The 24518-nt window shown below is 45.8% G+C and overlaps 1 protein-coding gene across 6 annotated transcripts in view; it reads right to left on the minus strand.

The window, feature by feature from the left end:
* Positions 1-24518, minus strand: part of MYRIP (myosin VIIA and Rab interacting protein) — a 237073-nt gene that overhangs the window by 94845 nt on the left and 117710 nt on the right. The window lies entirely within an intron of this gene.

A 24518-nucleotide genomic window follows, 5' to 3' on the forward strand; every position in this document is an offset into this window, starting at 1 on the left:
TCCGCTAGTGGCTGACCCCCTTCCGGGGTCCAGTTGCGGCGCTCTCCAGGAGAGCAGGCCAGAGGGCCCAACCAAGAGTTGGGAGGAGGCTCTGGAACTGCGAAGGAGATGTGAACACAGAGGGCTCAGCTCTCTCTGACGTGCACACACCTGCCTCCTGCCAAGGACGGCCTGTCTCCATGTGGCAGGGGCCACGTGCACTCGCTGCCCCAGAAGCACACACGTGGTCTTCCTGAAGCCCAACGCTGAGAAACCACGACTGAAAGGAAGAAGAGCAATCCTCTCGATGGCTTCCTGAGCACCCACCTCTGCTCCCCTGGAACGTCTGAGGATGGAGCTTCCATGTGGCATCTTCTGGAAGCCCCACAGCCCGACCACACTAGAATAGGTACAACTCAATGCTGTACATTCTCGACAGAGATCCAGACAGGAAACAGACACCAAGTGCAGGGACACTATTAATAAGTAGAGAAACGCACAGATGCATGTGCCCCATAAGATGACTCTTCATGGTCTTTTTTCTACTGAAATGACTCTGGGCAAAGAAGTGCATAAGGCAGCAGGTTTCAACAGACAATGAGTCAAAAATGAATGAAGTTGGTCAGCTGAGGTAGGTTTTCCTTTTCTAAAACTGAAACCCTGTAACATGTGTAGTTGCCTTGTCTTGGAGAGCGCAAACCATTTTTCAGCAGAAATGGTGACAGAAGGAAGCCTGGCTGGTCAAGGATAAGAGAGGGCTCTCTCTGCAGACGTCAGCCTCACCCCGGGTGGGTACTTGTTATATACAAGGGCAAACTCCTCTGCTGTCCCTTCCCTTCCTCTTTTCCCCAACCACTGGGCAGTTACACTGCCCTCTAAGTCCAAGTACACGGTGCCACCTGAACACAATCACGGCCCTGCACAACACTGGCAAATTTCAGCACACAGCATCTGGGCAGCCCTTGCTGGCCACCGCTCTGGGCGCTCGGAGGAATGTGTCACAGGGGTCCGTGACCACTGTCATCCTCAGGAGAGGAGGCCAGAAAGGTCAGGGATTTTTGACAAGGTATCAAAGCTTATCAAGCAAGAAAAAAGTCTGACTAGAAACAAAACTGAACTATGTTGATTTTTTCTTGATGAAATTTTAAATGCAACAAGTATTCACGGAGTGTTTTTCCACATCCAGTGACACCACACTAGGAACGTATTAATACACTCTTGGCATGGATTGTCCCAAGGTCAAAAATAAGAGAATGGAGAGCAGCACTTGAACGTTATTTTCAGAGGCGCATGCAGTACAGGAAGTGACTTTCCTTGACCTTGGCCCACGGGCTCGTGCACATGCCCACACTCCCAAAAATCCTGTGTATAATTTTAGAGAACAAAACAGAAAGCTACAGACAGTCAGTTTTAGGCAAGCAAATGCAATTCTGCACAAACAATCCGTTGCCAAGGCCATTACCATACAATAAGCCCAGAAACATCCAACGAAGAGGCATTTGCCTCAGAACTAATACACGAAAGCTTTACGGTGATGATTATATTCCTGAGAACCTAGGAAACAGTCCTGCTAAGCTTCACGTCCTCTTTTAGTTTTTGTTTGTTTTGGCTCTTTCTTTTTTTCTTCCTTCCTTCCTTCCTTCCTTCCTTCCTTCCTTCCTTCCTTCCTTCCTTCCTTCCTTTCTCCCCCATCCCCCTCTCTCTCTTTCTCTCTCTCTCTTTCCTTTCATTCATTCATTTTTTGAGCCACAGACAAGTCCTCCAGCACTTTGGCATACTCCAGCTATATCTAGGACCAAAATTTTCCTGCTGTGTGAATACACCTTTGTCTCATTCCTGCCCAGGAGAGTATCTTGGAGTCTTAAAAACCTGCATGGAAAGGCACTAAGCTCAAAGATGGCTTTTAGGGGCTATAAATGAAAAAGGACGATGATGTTATAACAACCTCTGCAAGCATCAATTTGTTCAGCTACAAAATTGGAATATTGGCTCCACATATTCCATGGATGACTGAGAGGTTAAAACAACATAATGCAAGCAAAACTGTTTCTTAAATTTAAGTGCTAAATACAGTACGGCTGAATTCTTCTTCATGACCCAGAGTCCAGTTTGGCATTCAGGCGTTAAGGTGCTGATAGCTACCATTCGTTCCAGACTTCCTGTCCAGCCCTCTCTCCGGCTCACACATCACCCTGGTGCTCACTGCTGCCCCCCTTGGGCTGTCTCCCTGGGAATGTCCCCAGCATCCATCCAGGCGCCCAGCTGAAACTGCCGCATCACATCCTGACTCCTTCCACCACCCCACACCGTCCATAGGTCTAGATGGCTTTCAAATCTACCTGTGTCCTTCAATACCCACGGCTCCCGTGAGTCTCAGTCCCCATCCCTGCCACAGGTGACTGCTGAGGCCTCGTCCTGGCTCCCTGCTCCAGCTGCATCATTCTCCACCCGGCATCCAGAAGCATCTTCCTAAAACATGAATCTGAGTGCGTCATGCCTCTGCCTCTGATGGCTGTCTTTTGTTCTCAAGATACCCATACCTTCCTTAACAGGACTGAGAAGGCCCTGTGGGGCAGGGCCCTGCACCCCGTCCCAGCCCAGCCAGCTTCTCCCCCATGTGGCAGAAGAGGCTCCAGCCAGGGACTCTCTCCAGTCACCTGGCTTATACCTCAGGCGTCTGCCCTGGCCCTGGGTACTTCCCCAGCGCTGACAGGAACTCCGTCTGGCTGTGGTCGAGGCTTCCCGGTCTTCCGTAGTAGACTCCGATCCTAGAAGGCAGCAGACTGCCGGTTGTTCTTGGAAGCACGTGGCTCCACCACAGTCGGTTAGGCTGGATCGAGCTTGTTCTGGCCCGAGAGAGCTGGCTGTGAGCATCTCTTCCCAACTCGGCATTCGGGGATGACATGTTGGTAACTTGAAAACGTAGATGGTGGGAATATTCACTCTATGGAAATTGGCGTTTCTTTAATCCCGGCAGAGCTGGTTGGTAAACGGTACCGAACACCACTGACTCCAGGCCAGCCCTCTCGCCCTAGTTTTTCACCTGCCACATTCACGCTGAATAAACGCTCTCGCACCAGAACTAAAGCCTGGGGTCTCCTAACACCCTCCTTTCTGGAAGCAGACATTTCAGCGTGGACTCTTGGTTCCACTGATCTCCGTGCCTGGCTCACTCCCTCGTGAGAGCAGCAATAACGACAGTGACATGAACAGCTAACATCCGTTGGTGCTGAACGGGCCAGTGGCTGGGCTCAGCCCAGGCATGTGCCTCTCACGGAATCCTGTCCCCAGCACCGTGAGGCTGGGACAGTCACTGCACTCATGTGACCCAGGAGGAAACAGGCTTTGGAGCCTCGCCCAAGGGCAGGCGGGGCCGGTATCCGAAACCACACCGACGCAGCCACGTCACCTCTCCATCACAAGCACGCTGGCCCTGCTTCCCTCCTGGGACTTCCCTCTGTGGGGACAATTATGCCTCTGTGTGTCCAGCACTCATCACTGTGGTCTGACTTTCATCCAGGCAGTAACTGCATGAGATGAGTTCATTGATGCCTTGTGGCGTGTTACGAATGTCCCGACAGCTCCCGGTTTTCACCCTGGGCTCAGGGCACGGGGCTGGCTTCCCCTGCCCCCACACTAGAGCTCAAATGCAAAGCAACCTCAGTGTCACTCTGAGATTCACTTGTTGCTACATTCTTGCTTCTGGGTGGAGGCTCCCAGGGGCCACAGCTGTCCAAATGATTTCTCTGAACCTGGCCTCAGGGAACATTCACTGGGGTTCCACTGCAGTCCACACTGGGCTGCAATTCCCCAAACCAGCATCAGTTCTACTGCGCAGTGGGCTAGGGACAGAGAGCTAGTAGGGGCCAAGCCAGGGTTTAAAGCAGGCACTCCTGATAGCAGGGCTGGTATTCTCTCCATAGCACCAGAAGTCCGGAGTGTAAGGCAGGGGACAGGCCTGCATGGACAGGGCAGCCACTTCACACTGCCATGTCCTGGCCCCTGGCCCACAGAGCACGCAGGCCCCAGGCGTGCCCCGTGCAGCTCCTTCTCCCACCATACCTTCCTGTCCCAGCCCCCAGGGAGCAGGTCCCTGCTAGGGGAGCTGCAGCCCCCGTCTGTGTTGGAGAGGTCCTGCCCACAGTGGAAAACCCCTATTGTCACAAAGTCTTCTCACCCCTCAAAAGTCGCCCTTCACAGAGTGAAAAGTAAGCTCTTTGACTTGGTTTTAAGGTGGCTGCTAAGTCAAGGGGAGTTCAGGTCATTTAGGGAAGCACATCCATTCCTTCTGAGTCCTTGTGGGACACGCTGGGCTAAGGGGGCTTTTCAGACAGTGAGAAGTTATTGTCTTGGAGTCTGGACTGGGGCTCCACTAAGAAGATGGAGAACTTTCAATGAATCCAGGAAGAGAAATTTCCCCAGCTTTTGCAAATGCTTGGGCAATGCCTTCCACTATTGTTTCTTTTGGTTCTTGTTACTTTGTTTCCTTTCCTGCCTTCTTGTGCAGTCCCTTTAGGATTCCATCTTGAATTATTTATGGGTTTTTGAGTGTCTCTCTGGATAGTTTTTGTAGTGGTTGCTTTGAGTATTACAACACACATACGTTCTTTCTCATGTCAAGATAACCATTCTCTGGTATCAACATTTCCCACTTCAAGTGAAGTGTGGAAACCTCAACTGCATTATGTTCCTTTGCCTTTTCCACTTTTCAATATCATTGTCTTGAGTGTCAGATGTTGTTACACTTTTAATTTCCATCATCACAAATGATTTATAAACTATCATGTGTACCCACATTTCTGCTCTTTCCATTGACTCCTCTTCCTTTCCAATGTGTCACAATTCCTTCTTTTATCATTTCATTTCTGTTTGAAGAATGCCCTTTAGCCAATCTTCAAGGTGTAATTCTGCCAATTACAACTTCTTCTAGTCTTCCTTTTTCTGAGAATCTCTGGATTTCCCCTTCATTCCTGAAGGATAGTTTCCCCAGATAGAGAATTTACAATTTACAACTCTTTCCTTTTAGCATTTGAAAAATGTTGTGCCACTTCCTTCTGGCCTCCATGGTTTCAGAAATCTGCTGTCACCTGAACAGATCTTCCCTTATAAGAAATGCATTGTTTTTCTCTAGCTGCTGTCAAGATTTTTTTTTGTCTTTTTTCTAAAAGTTTAATTATTATGTGTCCTGGCATGGATCTGGATGTATTTAGGTTTCCAAGTTGTGTGTTTATTTTTTTCAGGGTTACAAAGACATGTTCTGGCTTTATTCTCAGAGAATGATCTTTTTTCCGCCCCCTTCTCAAAATCAACCAGTGAAGTTATCTGGTTTTCATTTTCCTTGAGTACCACTGACAAGCCTTATTGTGCAATTTCTCATTTTGTCCACTCATATTTAGAAAACCCTCAGCTGCAATAACAAAGTGTAGCTGGAATACTTGAAAGTACAATCAGAAGCGATGCCCTCGTCACAGGACATGTCACCCCTAGAACACCTGCAGGGACTCAGCATAGCTTCCCGGCTGTGCCACTAGAGCTGGAGCCATCAGAACCAGGGACTCTGGACTGCGGACCATTACAGTGCAACAAATATAAGTCCTTGTCATTGGGCGCCTCTAAACCATGTGACAGACAAGATGGTGGACACAACTCATCCTTGCTCTCATCCTTCAGCAACCTTATGAGCCCAGGATCATTCGTTGCCATTTTTCAGATGAGGAAAATGATCCTCACAGATGCTCGGCAAGTGTTCCCACCAACTTCCAATTCTGTCAACTTGCAGAAGAGAAAGAGCCACACAGCTATCAAGTGGCAGAGCCAGCTATGTCCCAATAGGTCTTTTAAAAATGTATTTTATGGCAGAATAGCTTACATATAACAAAGCACACTAACCGTGTCACTCGAATGCTTACATATGTGAACATCTATCAGACCCCCATCTAATTAAGGTACAGAACACTCCAGGAGGTGCCCTCTGTCCTCCCCCGCCCCCCGTTCAGTAATCTCTCCCCCCCCAAGGCAATCACTATTTTGAGTTCTCTCATCGCAGATCAGTTTCACCATTTGGGAACACCACACAAATGGATTCATACAGGACGTGCCTTCTTTGGCTCAACAACATGTCTGTTCATGCATGTTGTTGCATGTATCTGCAGTTCCCTCTTTTTTGTTGCTGTGTAGTATTTCATTAGATGAATATACTACAATGTATATGCTCATTGCCCTGCTGATGTACTTTCGGGCGGCTTCCAGTTTGAGAGTATGACAAATAGGAAAAGCACTTCTTTCTCCTAGTACATAATGCTCAAGACATAGTTTACCTACTGGATGGTATACTATTTTGTTTTTTTAATTCAAGTTTATGGGGGTGCCAATGGTTAGTAAAGTTACATAGATTTCAGGTGTACAATTCTGCATGACATCATCTCTAAATCCCATTGTGTGTTCACCGCCCAGAGTCAGTTCTCCTTCCATCACCATATATTTGATCCCCCTTCACCCTCATGGATGGTACTATTTTTCCAGAAGTTAGAGATACAGGCGTTGCATCACTTAAACCCTGCATTGCTCTATCCATTCCTCAATTCCCAACCTCGTCCATCAACTACGCCACCAGCCTCAGTAATGCACCCCAGACCTCGGCCACGCCGGTTCTGCTGCTCCTGAAGGTGACATTCATTCTTAAACCTGCATCCTGTTCTACTCCTCCTCTGCTAGGCTCCATTCCTCTTTCAATCCTTGCTTAAACAACACCTTCCATTTTCTCCTTTGCAAGTTGACAGAATTGCAAGTTGGTGGGAACATAAACACGACATAAATAAAAGACATATACTCTATTGGTATGAGAATATGTAACAAATTTTGGTTCCCTAAAGGGAATTTTTAAACATAAAGGACACAATGTAATACATAGGAAAAGGAAAATCATTTTTTTTTGCTAATACACAATGCCCAAGACACAGTTTACCTACTGGATGGGATATTATTTTTCCAGAAGTTAGAGATATAAGCTAAACTGATGAGAAGCAGAGAAAAAATTTTAGTGCTTTATGATTGCATCTGAGAGGCACAGCTGCCACACAGACTTTTTAAAGTTATTCAGCTTATTCGGAATTTGTTACACTTCCTGAGTTTACAAGGCCCCTGCTCTGTGTCTCTTGCAGGATCTCATTTCATAGAGACTGGAATGAGAATCTCACCCCTCAGCTTGAACAAATTCCCTGAGGGACACACAGCCTTGGAAAAGACAGATGTCTTTGTGTGTGTTGCATTCGGAGGAGGCTCTGGAAGCTGCTTGACTTGGGAGCTGGGGTCCCTGGCACAATTCTTTAGAATGAGTTAAATCCTCTTTTCTTACTTATCTCCCGTCCTCATTTCTACTGTTGCAAACTATAAGCCTCTTGAATTCTTTCCTTACCAAAAAATTTCTAAATATTTCCCTGCTAATGCTGCCTTTGAATTACAGGCAGCGCCATATTCTCTGATGGCTTTACGACGACTTGGAGAGCAATTCCCACCTCAGGCAGGAATCCTGGGCGCCCTTATGGCAGTACGGCTCACACAGCCCAGGCGGAAGGAACCCGCTCAGACGGCAAATGTGTTGGCCCTCCCCACAGGCCCTGCTGGGTTACAGTTTGCTTTCCTTAGGCCGCCTGTTCACGCTCTCAAATGAGAATCCAAGAAGTTCAAAAGCATGCTCGGTAGCTTTGACTCTTGACTTTCGGAGTTGTTTGTCTGTAGTTCTAAGAATGCAGACAACGTCATCTTCTATATTTGTTCATGCTGATCTGAATGTCTTCATGTTGAATACGGCCTGATTCCAACGAGGCCTTCTAGCTTTGGGATTTTTCTAAGGATTTACGTTTTTCAAGGTTTTTATAAAGGGAAGTGGGCATGGCCTACTGGCTAGTCCCCTCTTAAGCTGGGGTAACAAACCCGTCTTTTCACTTCTTATGTTGGTGGTCTCGGGGCCCTTTTGAGGGAACCTCGAATCTTTAACCACAGGCCCATCCTGGGCCTTCTGCCCCCCTCATCTTTGATGTGCTCCTTCCCGTCCCTGGTACCGTCCAGGCACTGACCACCCCTGAGCTCTGTCCAGCGCTCTATGTGAAATGGCCCTGTAAAGGCCTTGAGGGGAACGTGTGCAAAAACAAAACTGCCACCTTCATCTTGTCCTCCCCATGGCACTTTACTGCCGTCTTCCAACTCCGTAAGTGGGGCCACCCTTCCTCCGGAAGGGTAAGCCAGGAACCACGGAGTCATCCTGGATCCCTCCCCATTTTCCAACAGCCAATCCATTCCTCCAACTAGCACTTATTTACTAAGTGTCCACTGAGCTCCCGGCACCGTGCCAGGTGCTGGCGACACAGCAAGGAGCCAACAGACACAGGGGCCCTGGCTTCAGGGAGCCTTATTCAAAGGAAAAGAAGGAAAGATAAACATACTAAGCACATAGATGTACAACTAAATATATAATTACAAACTGGGAGGTGTAATACCGTGTTTCCCTGAAAATAAGACCTAGCCGGACGATCAGCTCTAATGCGTGTTTTGGAGCAAAAATTAATATAAGACCCGGTATTATATTATATTATATTACATTATATTATAAATTATACCTGGTCTTATAGTAAAAAAGACCAGGTCTGATTTTCAGGGAAACAGGGTAGCACAGAAAAAGTTAAAGAACCTCGAGAATACGTATAAGGGGAGCCGTGTGGGACCACGGAAAGTTTCCACCAGGAGAAGACACCTGAGCTCTCTCTCAGATTTATTTCATTCCCACTCCTGCACCTCCCCACCCTCACCCCTAACCTAGGCCACTGCAATCGCCATGAGCCAAACTCTCCCACCCCCCACAATAAGCGTACAAGGGCAAGGATTCTGCGTATTATCCTGGAGAAGTCTCAGAGCCTAGAAGGGGGCCTGACCAGAGAAGCTGCTCAGTAAATATTTGCCAAATTAAAATGTGTGGACTTCCTGACAGCACCAGATCAGGCCCTTGGCCCCCTCCGTCCTCACCCCTTCCCATTCTTCTCTCCCTTCTCTGGCTCCAACCACCCTGGCCCCTGAATCTCTAATTTAGGCCAAGCTTCCACTCATCTCAAGGCCTTTGCATATGCCATTCCCTCCATCTGGTCACTTCTCTTCCCCGCCCCCCATCCACTCTGCCTTGTCAACCTTTAGATCTCAGCTTAAGCATTGGGGAAGCCTTGCCTGACCTCCAGCCCAGGCCAGGTTTCCTTCCTATAGAGGCTCACACCTGCGTAAGCTGCTTTCTCATAGCCTTTGACACTGCTTGAAAACATCCAGGCATTTTTGTGGTTATATGACTGCTGTCACTTTTTCCCACAATGCTGTCAACCCCAATGAGTCAGGGATTGGGTGTATTTTGCCAATAATGTACCCCAGGTTCTAGCACAGTGACTGGCACACCTGAGGAGCTGAGTAAAAATCTGTAGATTTTATACTAATAATGAAAAGTTTGAAAGCATTAGGCATGAAAAGAAGATGGAAGAAAGTAAGACCCAAATTGCCAGCGTGATATACAGAATGAAGGTTTAAAACCCAGTCAAGGCGGGGAGCCTCTCTTGCTGAGAAGAGGCACTAAGTACCCGGTCTAGGGCTCATCCCTGGTGAGCTGGAACAATACTGCTTTGGATTCTAGACCATGGCCTGCTTTTCCAAATTAGCTGGCACGTGCTTCAAATACCGCCACTGCTTGAATGTGTTCTCATGCTTTTCGGTTTAGATTAAAGTCATCTTTTAGAAGTGTTTAAGACTGACTCTCTGGTGCATTCCTCACTGCACAGGGCTTGAAAGATGGGGGCTTCTGAGGCCATCAGAGATACAATCTCCCACATAAATGCTTCCCTTCGAAGAATGCAGGGGGAGAAAGTCTTGCAGAATTAAAGGGCCTGGAAACACTTGCTTTGCCTGAAAGTCATGTTTTTCTCCCTAAGAATTATGCAATTGATCAGGTTTCGTTTTCTGCTTTGGCCACCAAGGAACCCAGATACAAATGTGTGGTCCCGCATCTGGAACTGTGTCATTCCCTGCAGGGTGCATTTTTGCATTACAATTAATTTACATGTTCTCGGTCTGATTTTTAAATTTATTTCTATTTATCTTTCTATTTTAGGGACGAGCTTTTTGTAAGATACTATAAAGCACTTTAACGTGAGCTGGGGTAAAAATGTATGTTGTCAAGACACAAAAGGACAAATAGTATATGATTCCACTTATGTGAGGCGTCTAAAGTAGTCCAATTCATAAAGACAGAAAGTCGAATGGCGGTTGCCAGAGGCTGGGGGTGGGCAGAGGGTGGGAAGTTACTGTCTTATGGGCACAGCTGCAGTTTGGGAGGATGAAAAAGTTGTGGAGATGGATGCTGATAATGGTTGCGCAACAATATGAATGTTAATGCCATGGAACTGTACATTTAATAACGATAAAATGATAAGTTTTATGTGATGTATACTTTACAACAATTTTAAAAAGTGGGTGGGCGTGTGTGGCTTGTGCAGCCATTACCAGAACATGGGGAGAAGAGACATCCAGGTGCACCCCTAAACTAGGTGACAACCCTCTGCTCTTCAAAAAGAGCTGTGTTAGTCAATCCACTTTATCTCTCCTATCATTTGTCCCCTGAGTACCAGCTACCAATATAATCATTTATTTAGGAAGGCAGGACTACATTACTATATATTTAGATACACTGGACAAGCCTGGCTTTGCGTCTTAGTTTTTTGATGCCTTTTTTTTTAATATAACATGGACGATGCCGAGGTTTTGCAGCCGGTGACACTGAGCAGTGTTTTCAAATCGAATGTCCGCAAAGGCATGATGCAGTCACAGCTTTCCTGAGAGAGGCAACGAACACTCCATCCTGCTACTGTCAATACAAGCCTACACGGTGCATGAACGCGGAACCCCCACATGCTAAAACATTAGTGAAAAACCAGCAAAGGGTTTGGAACTAAAGCCAGAGACAGCGCACTTTTTCCTTTTGTTTACCCCTCATCTCAATGAATCACTGCCACCCAAGGGAACTGAGACTGGGGGTGTCTTTCCTTTTGTCTTGTGCATAACTTGAATGTGCTGTCCTGGTCTATATGTTCTTGATTCCATTTCATGTCTCCCCAAGGTGGTGAAAGGATTCATGAACACAGTAGTTTGTGCAGAGTAGCTGTTATGGGCTGCCGGGCTAAATCAACTTGCTGGGAGAAAACTCTGGACAAGCCATCCTCAATAGCAAACCTGGTTCCCGCGTCGCAAATCCGACCCTACATCTCCAGCCATCTTAAGGAGTTCATAGACTCTTTCAAGGAAACAAGGGGAACACATGCAAAATCACTCATATGTTTTACTCTCCGATAGCAAAGCACTGTTTTATTCTCAGCAAAGTAGAAAGCATTTTGAAAATGAGAGATTTTAAAAATGGCATTGGAGTTTGTGCTGAACTTGACGTTTAGCGCTGATGGCAGAACAAGTTCACACAGTTCTGTGAGAAAGCAATATGGTACTACGAGTATTTAAGAAGAGTCAAATATACATACACAGCCTTTGAGCCAAGAGTTCTCCTAGAGATTTCCTTAAAGAAAATAACCAGAAGGAAAAGGACATCGGGTTGAAGATGTTCACGGGAGCACTGCCTGTAGTTACAAAAGAAAACTGGGGAAGGAAACGCTAATGTTTAAAACCACAAAAATGGGTTAATAAATTGTGGTACAATATCACAATGGGCTATCACACGGGCATGCAATCATGGATACCATAGAGAAATGTGGATAAGCACTGATGCACTTAAGTTAACCAGTAGCATATAAAAAGCAGGTATCGCCATGGTGATCACTACGTAAAATACAGGTTTCTATGGCTGATAATATAGAGAGAGGAACATCACCCCATTCAAGTGAGAAGGTCATGGGTGAGAATCTCACATGCCTCGCTCCAGAGAAGCATTCCATGAATGTTAGGGTTGATATTGTTATCACTACCTCTTAGGTCTTATGGCCGGGTGTCGAGGGCATTTCAGAGAAAAGCAAAATTGGGTTTTATGTTGACTAGCCCCCTTCACAACAGAAGCAGCGCTAACTGGGTCTGTCTGCATAGAAGTAAGGCCCAACTGGCATTCATTGTGAGTACAATATCCAGCCTGACGTGGAAGCCCCTCCCTTTGTTCTCAAGGAAAACCTGCTCGATATAGTTGACTGCTGTTGCTCACTAGCACCCTCCTGGTATCTTGGAGGGAAGAGCTCTTCTTGGCCTGTAACTGTCCCATTGGCCCCCAGCACCAGAGCTGAGTAGTAACCCCAGCAAAGCCAAGGTACTTGTGGGATAGGAGAGCCTCCGAGCATATTTTACAGCATGACTGACAGGATAGGAGCCCCTGAATAAGGTAACACACAGGGAGCCGTGTTGGAAAGAAGCAGGCAGTCACTGTGGCAGGATAAGGAGAAAGTGGAGGCAGCAATCTTCCCCAGAGACTCTGCTCTCAGACAGCTAGAAAAGTAAATGTTGACAACGCATGTACACACACACACACACACACACACACACACACACTCTTACACAATGTGGATGCAGGGCTCACTTGTAAATGTGGGCAAGTCCTTGTGAGCCCTTCAGACCAAACCTTCCAGGTTATTTGCTCTTCTGCTTAAGACTTTTTTTTTTTTCAGGCTCCTTTGCCACATAAACATTCCACAAAGCGTAGAGCCAAGAAGAATGCTCTCCATTCAAAAAAGTGAAATACTTCAAAGAAACCATCACATAAGTTTGGTAAAGACACTTCAGAACGAAAAGAAGGAACAACATTATCAACAATCGCCAGACAAAGAAATCAGACCAGAAGGAAAAAAGTTTCAAAGACGTGAATATGAAACAGCAGACACAGATTAAAAAGTGAGATGGCAGAATTCAGGAAAGACAAACCGCACAGTTACAGGAATGAAAGTTCACATGAGTGGTGGCGAAAAGGAAAAGAGACGCTGCTGAAAATCCTGTCAAGGGCACAGAGGACGGACTAGAGAAAAGAAAGCAATGTGAGGAGGAGAGGGGCAAGGACTTAGAACTAGATGGAGAGGGAAGTCGGGGAAAGGAGGTCTACTATTTATTTGCGTAACTGGCGTCCCTGAAAAAGAGGAACATTAAAGCAACAGAAAATCACTATGTAACAGTATTTTACAACAGTAGTTCTCAAGGTAGGATCCTCGGCCCATCGTCATCACCGGGGAATGTACTAGAAGTACACAGTTTAGAGCCCCTTCAAAGATCTACTAAATCAGAAACTCAGGGTTCAGGCCTAGCAATTTGTTTTAACACGCTCTCTAGGTGATTCTGCTGCCATCATGTTTGAGAATCACTGTAACAGGAAAAGGTTTTCCCCAAATAAAGGAAGATCTTAATTATAGATTAAAGGACACACGCTGAGTTTAAGTACCGAATAAAACAAAAGTAAAAATGAATTCCCTGGGGAATGAGAGAACAGAAAAACGGTGAGATGTGTACAGCGATAGAGTACAAATAGTAAACCTGATGTTTGTACCTATAGTCTGCTGTGCACATTTTTTAGTGCCTGGAGGCACTAAAACTTAAAGTAATACACAATTAAGGTTATTAAGGAATGATTTGAGTCTTAATATCCTCAAACATTCACTGAGCGATCCTAGGACATCTTTCAGAAGATGCACAAGTCTCCTCATTTGTTGAGTCCCAAGTGGCGATATCTTTCACTGCCTTGGGTCAATGCTGGGAACGAAACTATGGGAATTAATTATCCAAATTAAATTAGTTTTGCTGTGCTAAAAAAGGAAGTACTACAAACTGAGAAAATGCCTCATGCTCACAGGCAATAATGCTGTGTTGAATATTTTATAAAGTAAAGGAAATAACAATTTAACAACCTCAAAGGGAAAACAACGTAATAATAGCTACCAGCCCCCAGCTAGACATTGCTCCGTGATGTACAGACCTTATCTCCTTTTTTTCTTTACAACGACCTTTTGGAGGATTGCCTGGAGGATTAGCTTTGAGGTACTCCCAAACTCAAAAGGGCTGACTAACTTGTCCCAGATCACATGGCAAATAAGTGGCCAATCCAGGATTCAAACTCAGGTCTGATGCGACCGCATGATTTAATGAATGACTGCAGGATGGAAAAGAACCTCAAGGGACCAACCCGTTCCTCTGGGAGGTGCTGCCAACAGATGAAATTCTAGGCTTCCCATGAACACAAGGCTCCAGTGCAGAGAGGACCACCTCCTTTTGGCTAGCATATTTCAGGTACCATCTCTCCATGTGTGCACCGCCGTGCTAGGAAAAGCATGAATTGCAGGACAGGGATGGCTGAGAGGAGCCCTGGGGTCCCTGAGCAGGACTCACTGGGAGTCCCCAAGGCATTGGTCAGCGTCTTTCTCCTCGCTAGTGACCACGGAATCTGCCTGAAAGAACACATACAGCTGTTCATAGCAGTTTCATTCCACTCAAGGGCTCTGCGGTGTTATACTTTTCAATGTTCTTGTTTTGAACTTCAGTCCCTTTGAAAGATCAGCTGCAATAGGCCCAAAATGCAATCCCAGTAACAAGCCTGTTGGGATGAGTCAGGCTAAAGGGAAATGTAAAGATCACTGGCTCCAGGCAACCTGCGTCATAGGACTTTCTTTAGTCTTCTCTGAACTCCTCACTGAGGCTCTTTCTCTGCATCCAGAGCTCACCAGACTCCAGCAGTTAAGGAGGCAGGCGTGAGGGTGGGAGGGGGCCCCTGTGTGCCACCAGCTCCTCGTGAGGGCACCCAGGGAAGCCAGCAATCCCGTGGTCATAGCCTCAGCAGCAGCAGTAATAACAGTCAGGCACGGAAGCAGGTTCCCTCAATTTAACTCGCAAAACAAACCCAAGAGGTGGGCATCATTATCCGTATCCTTTGCATAGTGAGTGGTAGATTTAGACTCAGTTACGTAATTCCAGAGTCTGTGCTATTTCCAACACACCACACAGACGGACTGATTTGAGTAAGATACACAACCCACTTAATTGTCTGATGTGCTATACTTTTTCAGCCAATCCAACCCCATCTATTGAACCGAAGCTGTTTAATGAAAACAAGTCTATTTAACCTCAGTTATTTAACTTCTTCATGCCTAGGTTCCCCTATATGGAAAATGGGGAAAAACAACAGTAGCTACTTCGTAGTGTCATCATGAATATGAAAAGAGTTAATATTTATAATACTGCTAGAGCATGGCCTGGCGCATAGTGTTATGTAAGTGCTCGTTATATAAAATTCTCTCTAAATAAAGCTTGCCCTCACGGCAGCTGGGACAATGGCCATATTCATTGAGGAAAGAAACATGAGCTCAGAGAACCTGGGGTGGGGAAGGCGGACAACAAAGAAGGTTCTCACTGCCCCTCAGGGCGTCAAGAAGGCCAGCGCAGGCCTCCAGCTTGAAGCCAAAGGTCTAACGTCAACAGGTCCTGAACTGAGAAGTGAGCCCATCCTCTCTATCAGGAAAACTGAGAGTGAAACTGGGAAATGTAGCATGAACACTGTCAAGAGGGAACTGAGTCACGAGGTATGTGCGGTGGTGGCAAAGGAAGGTCCCCACTGCCCTAACCATTATATGTTCGTGTTGACTTACATCCTAGGCAACAGAATAAATGCCCAGGCAGGTTCTGGAAGCACTGCCAGTTATCCCCACAGAACCCCAGATGCTCTCTCTCTCCAAAGAGCCAGAGGCGGCTTGCTGCCCCAGCTTCATGCTTCCTCCCTGGACATCCTGGTAGCACCTGCACCCTAATTTCCTCAGCTTCTCAGGGGGTTACAAGCTCTGGTCCACCCCACCTAGAGAACCCATGGACAACGACAGTCTTACTGGCTTCTGAGGAGGTGTAAGACCTAGTTTAAGACCCAAGAAACCGAAACTCTTCCTGCTGATTAGTTGGGTGATCTTCCTGCTGATTACTTGGTTCGGTGGGCACCTACCCAGAGCAAGCCCGTCCCAGGCAGCCACTTCCTAGCAGCACCAAGCCAGCCCTGCACAAGGACGAGGCTGCTGAGCTCAACACACACACCCCGGGGCAGGGGTGGGGGGTGCAGACAGATGAAAGGGCTCTGGCCTGCCCCACGCCCAGCTCTGGAGATGCAGTGCCCAAGAAAATGTCCTTCTATCTTTCTCAGTCAACGGGGCTGCAGATGAGAAGGGGGGCACTTGCTGGCAGAGTGTTTATCATGCTACACATCGTCCCTCACTCCGGGCCCCCAGTCCCCAACGCACTGCCACACTGCCCATCACCCTGTCAGGAGCTGCCCCCGTTGCTGGGTCCTGGCTTTCAAGGACTCAACAATGGCGGCTGAGCCTGCGTTGGGCTCAGCAAGTGTGTGAACTTGGGTGAATGCCTCAAGTCTCCTGACGTCACTCTCCTCACTTGGAAGATGGGAAACAAGACTGCCCTGCCTGTGGCAGAGCCACCTGAGAGAAAGTCATGCATTTTCACTTTCACTTGTCCTAGAAACCGTTCACTTCCCTAAACAAAAAGGCCAAGTTAAAAGCTCTGGTGCTGCTGAAAAGCAGAAACCAGACAGCACGCAGAGCCCAAGAAGGCATTTTCAGGACCCTAATGAGCTCGAGCGGCAGAGAATGCTGAGTGAGCTCAGGGTTCATGGACCTGGGCAGATGCCAGTTAGCAGCAGAGGTGGCTGGACCTTCAGCGTCACTCTTGTCAAAGATGCTGTCTCAAACAAACAAGCAAAACTCCCTGACACAGACAACAGTTTAGTGGTTACCAGGAGATAAGGGGGGAGGGTGACAGAAGAGGGTAAACGGGGTCAAATATATGGTGACGGAAGGAGAACTGACTCTGGGTGGTGAGCACACAATGCAATATACAGATGACGTATTATAGAATGGTACCCCTGAAACCTATGTAATTTTACTAACCAATGTCACCCCAATAAATTTAATAAAAAAAAAAAGTGACACTGTCTCTAAACTATAAAATCTGAGCAACTGCAGAAGGACTGCATTTTCGTCATTGTTACGACGACCCTGGATTCATGAAACACTCATTCTTGTGCAGGGAAGGATCAAAGAGAAAGTGTGGCCAGACCAAGAACCAAAAAGATGAATGGTGACAGAGACGGGGTTTGGGACAGGGATGCCGCTCCAAACTCCTGGCTAAGCTTTCACCACTTCCTGCGTGGGGAAAGATTAGACGTTAGCATCAGAACTCAAATGCATCTGGTTCTGTATCTGCTAAATCATGCTATTGTGAATGACAGTTATTGTATCTGGTGGGATCCATGGCGTGGCTCTAGTCGTTCTCAATTCTTTTGTTTCTGTATCATCAAGTTAAAGAGAACCTCCAGCTAATGTGAAAAGTGGGATCTATCTGGGGCTTCCGGCTGACACTTGCCGCGTTGACACTGGCCCAAGCAGAGGAGCTGTTTCTCTTAGTAAAAGGCAATTGTACAAGGTCTGTTAGCTCCGGATGTGACTCCTCCACTGAGACAGTTGAAAACAGTGAAGCGCTATGGAGGGGAAAACCATTATTATAATGGGGGTGATCTTTTGTAAGGCCTCTTCGTGTCCTTGGAATAATGAGGCTGGTGACAGGAGGCAAACCGCAGAGGTGGGCATGTCCCCCCTCCAGAAAGTCACCAAACATCTGATGTGCAGGTGCTTTTTGCATCTTTGGTGCTTGTTTTGTTTTGTTTTGTTTTTCCCAAATGATGACAAGCTGTTTGACTGCTGGGTCTATTGTAAAGGACATTTTCGATTGGTTTTTCTCTCTTAACACAAACATATCGTCAATTAGGGGCTAAATGAGACGTGTTCTCTATGACAGCAGTTGGTTTTCTATTAGGTAACCTCTTTCATTTCAGTATTTGGCCAAAAGATAAAACCTCCTTTTTAATTTTCCCCCCTAAAGCCTTAAAGCTCTTTGTGGCATATGCAGTACCGAAGCGTCTTACATTTCCAGGAGCTATTTTCATCTTAATATCACTAAGACATACCAAACACTGGTATAGTCGGTGGGTATGTACTTGGTTCATTATGTGCTAAAAGGTTGATGCTGGGAAATGCCGAATGGCCTTAAGATTGAGCACAGCAATGTAAATACCAGTCTAACGTGGGAAAGAAAAAATCTGACACTTTCTCCTACCACGTCAGTGAGCTAAGTTGATGATGCTGATGACATCTGCCAAACTGGTCCCTGTCAAAAGAAACTGGTGCTTAAAACACCCAGCATTTCTTAAGCTCCCTCATTGGTCCAAGGTCAGAAAGCACGGCCCCCTCAGTGGGGTTACTTGGTCCACGGGTCTGCAGTTAATTAACAGGAAAGGTGCCACGAGCCTGTGTGATGTTTTGTCAGCTATTAAAAATCCCCAGATAGTCCACACTGTGCACCGTGGCAGACGCTGGTGGCATGGACTGTGAGGCCACCGTCCCTTGTCCCCCTTCCCTGAGGTTCACTCCTGCTATGGCTGCACAGAAAGTGCATGTGTGTAGTTAAATGCCTGTGGAAACACAATGCTTTCCACAGTAAAAGAACTCTCCACTGTCCTGATACTGTTTAGGAGCCAATTTCAAGACACCGCATTTAAGTGCAGAAGATGAGAACACGTGGAAGAAGTCACAATATCCCCTTCTTAGTCCTATTTCATGATGGTCACCTGCCTCTTCACCATTTTGGTCTAAACGTTCTATCCATTTGCATAATCGCTCCTGTATCAGGGATGGCTCTTTAGGTTCTGTTTTAAGCAGTAGAATTGAACTCTGGATGACTTTGGTGAAAAGGTAATGTAATGAAAAAATCTAGTTGCTTAAAGAATTGAGGGAAAACCTCAATATCCAAGACATGAGGTGGCAGGCTCAGCGATCTTGGTAACAGGAACATTACCCATGGTCGTCTTGTCACCTGTCTCAGGATGACTCAGCTCTAACTGTCCTCCATTGATGCGCCGTTCCACCCAAGATTCAAATTCCTACAGAGGATCAGGTTGGCATGGTTGGGGTCACAGACCCACCTACTCACTGGGGTGGTCCGTCCTCTAGTTTTCCAATCTCTTAAATTTTCTTTTCTCTCTGCTTTGTCCAAGTGAACACCTTCTTTTGCAACCTGAATTTCCCCTATGCCACCCGCCTATGGGAAAACACACACGTAAGGTAATCTTACAAACAATTCCAATGTTACTTTGTTTGTGCCTCTGCCTGGACAAAGCAATGTGTCTCCAAGGTCTTCCCAGGGAAGTCTCGTGGGAAGTCACGGATGGTGTTTCCCCTTTCCAGCTCTTGCTAACGTCCAGTTGTAGAGAAACCACTGGCTTAGGAGTTTCTGCTGCCAGGCCCTGCTGTCCTGTGCAAATACCAAGTCACTACCTAGCTTCCCTCACTGCTACCAGGGCTAATAATCCTCCCTGCACTTGAACTTCTGTCCTCACAGGAGAACGCCCCTCTCTCAGGTCTATATCACACACTGTCCCCTAGGCTGCAGAGCAACACTGCTGGGTCGCATGTTCCATGGTGAAAACAGTTTCTTTAGTTTCTACCTGTGTCCCCTTTCTGTCCAGGGCCAGGAGAGAGAACACAGACGATGGGTCTCCCATTTCACTTCTCTCCTCTCCACCTCCCAGCTCCAGGTATCCTACATTCTACGAAGGATCTTAGTCTAGGTTCTCCAGAGAAACAGAACCAATAGATTCTTTCTTCACTCCCTTCCTCCTACCCTCCTCCCCTCTCTCCTTTCCTTCTTTCCTTCCTTCCTTCCTTCCTTCCTGCCTGCCTTCCTTCCTTCCTTCCTTCCTGCCTTCCTGCCTTCCTGCCTTCCTGCCTTCCTTCCTATCTAGAGATACTTATTTTAAGGAATTGGTTCACAGAACTGAAGCGGCTGATAAGTCAAACATCTTCATGGAAGGCCGGCAGGCTGGAGACCCAGGGAAGAACTGATACTTGCGCTTGAGTTCAATAGCAGTCTGATGGCAGTATTCTCTTTTCCTTGGGGAAATCAGTCTGTTTTTCTCTTAAAGCCTTCAATTGATTGGATGGGGCTCACCCACGTTATGGAGGGTAATTGCTTTAATCAAAGTCTACTCATTTAAATGTTAATTTTATCTAAAAAATATCTTCCCAGCAATACCTATACAGACTAGTCTTTGACTAAGTATGCGTATGGGTAGCACGGCCTAGCCGAGCGGATCCATAAAATTAACCATCACGGCCCCTCATGCAAACAAACTCGCCTTAAGAAAAACCTATGTGACAGCCTAAAAGAGTGCCTTAAATGCTCAGACACTGTGAATACTGAAGATTTCCTCCAGAGCCTATTACACGTCGTATGTCTTCTTCTTTTTTTAACCTATTAAAAGATGTGTCCAGAGGCCATTGTTTGATCAAAATATCTCCAAGATTGAATTCATGCCCCTAATGTGTAATGTCACACAATGTCACAGTCTGTACTTTCCCTAAAAATGGAGACTTCTAGGGATTCAGTCAGTCAATGCGTACAGCACCCACTCATCCCCTGCGGTCCAGACAGGATGTTAGAGCTCAAAGGTCTCAGGTAAGAAGCACTGTGAGGAGCTCAGAGTGCCAAGGGGACAGGGTGCCAATGGTGTGGTGGCATGGACTGTAAGGCCACCGTCCCTTGTCCCCCTTCCCTTCCAGCTATGGCTGCACAGAAAGTGCACGTCTGTAGTTAAATGCCTGTAGACACACAATGCTTTCCAAAGGAAAAGAACTCTCCACTATCCTTTTGATACTGTTTAAGTGCATAGGCTGTTCACTGCTCTACACACTTAAAAATAGGGTCCAGGTAGCTGGCTGAGAGAGGAGGCCGGCTGGGCAGCTGAAGGTAAGGGGCTCCAAAGCCCAGGCTACCTCCCTGGGGAGCCTGTAAGGAGACTCCTGAACTTGGGACTCACAAGGTGACCTTGGCTAGCCACATAGTTAGTCCAAGTTTCAGACTTCCCTGGCTCACAAATGGAGCTCATCTCTTGCCCCTTGCAGAGTTCTTATAAGGATTCGATGAAATAAGTCATCTGAAAAGGCAAATTCAATTTCATGTCCATAGCAGGCACTCTTGATATATTCATTTGCTATTTGATAGTAAAGAACCGGGGAATAGAAAAGGGATGCTTAGCTTTCACTGGGGACAATTTAAATTTTAAAGATTTCCCATTTGCCCCCTGATTCAGGTCACTCTAGCAAAGGTTAGATGAAGTATAGAAGTCACAGACTCTATGGAGATTTGCTACAGACAGGCTGGTATCTATAACTAACTGGGACTTCAAAATACAAGTACCCTTCGATGGCCCCATTTTCCCTAGGAAACCAGGTGCAAAGCAGCGGGGTGGGGTGGAGGTTAGAGGGACTGTTGAGGGGAGAGCAACACTGGGTGATGGGGCAGGAGATTTTGGAATGAGGAGGAAAGAAGGAGCAAGTCCTAGACATATTTCTGTTTATTTATATCTAGTCATAAAGGCATACGTGCAAAATGTGGAAAACTTGAAAAGTAGAGAAAAGAAAGAGGTAGCCTGTCTCCCAAAGAACAATTACTACCAACAGCGTTGACTGGGTATTTGCTTCCAGTCTTTTTTTGTTTTCTTGATTACATGGTGATTATGTACTACCTGTGCATTCTGCGTTGCAGTTTTTAATCTAGCATTCTAATATAAAAATTCACCAATGTTAATACAATATACAATTATTTTAAAGGCATCATCATAGTATGTCAAGTTGAATGTGCCCTAATTTACTTCCACTGTTCTACTGTTGTGCATTTAAATTCAGTTTTTTTTTATATTACAAATAATACACCTCATTTTTGTACAGCATGTGAAAAATAATCTGTTGCCTCTTTAGACAGGTTTTCAAAAATGAAATTACTGGGTAAAGGGTTTTGACATACTAAGGCTCCTGATACATGTTGGTAAAAGGTTATGCCCATTTAGACATCACCAGCAAAGAATGAGAGTGCCTTTTTCAATCTACCCTCGTCAACACTGAGTAGAATGATGAAAACAAAATCACTAATGAGGAAAAAATAGCTACTTGAAGCATTAACTCTGTTTCCCTGCTTTCTATTGAGGTTCAATATTTCCCCATATATTTGTTAACCTGTGAATGTCCTTCTCCCATAGTAATAATTTTTTAATGTTATATCTTTTTAGGGATATCGCACACCCATTGGGTATCTCTAAAACATACTGTGGAGTTGATATAAAAAAGGCAGTATGCTAATTTATGAATCGTGTGGGCTGTGTGAATACTGAGAGATAAACGATCAGATATCCAAGACTTCAAGTCCAAGTGGAAAGAAATGAAGCCTTAAGCCATCTCAGAAAAACCAAAGCAACTGCCACAGGCATTAATGAGGAGATGTGTTTCTATTTCAAGTTCCAAGGATAATTTTTTTTTCTCTCATTCCCTGAAAACAAGCTCCCAAATTGGTCTGTGTTAAAGGTAATAGCACAAAATGACAAAAATCAGAGAGAACCATTTTTATAATGAAGCACAGAACTAGGAAGCCAATTTGTTCCCAAGGAAAGTAGGAACATCGTTCTTGAATCAATTCAACTCCAAATGATAATGTCTGATATGAACAGGCTGGGCTCACTCTGAAACTTGTGTTTTCTGCAGAAGATCTTCAAATGTAACTACTATATGTAGTTATTTATAATGTTTCAATAAACCTGTACAATAAATTGTCATGAAGGTAAATTTATAGATAATAAAAAATGACTAAGGGAATAATTCAGTGGTATCCCATTGGCTAGTAACTTCTAAAATAAGTAATCTACCATTCATTCTATAATAAATTCATCTGTTTGTTAATCCCCCAAGGTTAAAAATTTTAAACACTGACAACAGAAATACATTGTAATGCAAAACGTATGGAACAAAAGAACTGGTGAAGAACTAACCATCTGATCATAATTACAGCAGTGACCATTAAAAGGGAATTTTCATTTAAAATTAAAATGCTCTTACCATAATAAACAACTCAACAAAACACTAAGACACGTAGGCTCTTTTTCATTGGGATGAAAAAGAAGAAAGCTGCAGTTACCAATAACACCATTTTTACAGTGATTAGACACCATCTGGGTCCCACATTTCTAATAGGAGTCACGCATTTAGAACTATACCATGGACGAGCCTAGGTGCTTGACACAATTATTTACTTCTAATGCAGTTCATTAATATTTTTTGCATGAAGGTCTACCCTCAACTCCTAGGAGCTTAGGACCCGCACTGTGAGTTCTTCAACTACCAGGTCCTTCTAGCTGACCTTTCTATTTTCTTCCTATCCGTCGACAGCTTCCTTCTCTCTTTGCTTCCTTCACTATCTGGAGTAGAGTCTATCATGTTAGTTCCTATATTTTTAATATCCTTGACTCCATGACCCTCTGACCTGTCTTAAACCCCCTGAAAAAACCCCAACCCAGGAAGAAACAGACTATTGACTTTCCTCACGTCTGCATATGGGCAGTTGGCTGTGGTTGGAACAAAATGGGAATACCGGCAGCACACAAATTGATGATTAGTTACCAGAACCTAGTTCGAAAGCCTGGATTTCCAAGTCTGTAATGTTGACTCTAATCTTTTCCAACATCCAACTCTCCTGTTATTAGCACTCGACCGTACCCCAACTTTACTGAGACAGGGCAGGCATGAGATGAACCTTCCTGACTCTCACCCCAAGCATTGCGCTCACCTACAGTTAAAGTCTCCTCCTTCCTTTGTTGCCATAGACCTTTTCCTCCTTCTACCAAGCTGCTGTGTGGAGACTTGGATGGGTACCCTGCTCTAAAAGTTATACTCAGAGCGAGGCCAGCACCCCACTTTGGACAACGGCGCTCAACAAACCACTTGTGCTTCAGGTGGGGTCTCTGGGCTGCTTTGTTCTTTACAGCCACAGATTGCTTCCCTGGCGACCCCAAGGGAGCTTAGTAGCTGTCCCCATTAACTGGTGTTAAAGGCCATAGTGAACAACAAGGCAGGAGGAAGGAGCTCCTGAGTGCGGGTACTCAGGACCAGCCACTCTTCGTCTTGCTCACTGTAACAGGTGTTATTGGGAGGATGCAACAAATACAAACGTGCTGTGCAGAGGCGAGGAGCAGCAACGATTTAAGGATCCCAAGGAACAAATACAAGACACTGGCTTACCAAACGAATCAGTGCCAAATACTCAACCAACAAAGGAATGCTCTGTCGTCACCGAGGGAGAACATCCACGTGGCTTTCTGTGAAACTCCCCACTGGCCATGTCCATCTCATGGAATCACCCCCCCCTTCACATTACTAATTCTTTTTTTAATCTTTTGCTATCTGCTTTTATTTCGTGTCCTCTGTGGAGCTTTCTCCAAACTCTAGAGCTAGTGGCACCTTACTCTATGTCCCCACAGCGGATGGGAGAATTGGTCAGGCGTGTGTCACCGTATACTGGGATCAACACTCATGCATCCTGTCACCCGCCTAAGCAATCCATCACGTTTCCTGCATCCAGCATAATTCCTAATAATCCAACACATACCTGTAGAA

Source organism: Rhinolophus ferrumequinum, chromosome 17 (assembly GCF_004115265.2).
Source record: "Rhinolophus ferrumequinum isolate MPI-CBG mRhiFer1 chromosome 17, mRhiFer1_v1.p, whole genome shotgun sequence".
NCBI lineage: Eukaryota > Metazoa > Chordata > Mammalia > Chiroptera > Rhinolophidae > Rhinolophus > Rhinolophus ferrumequinum.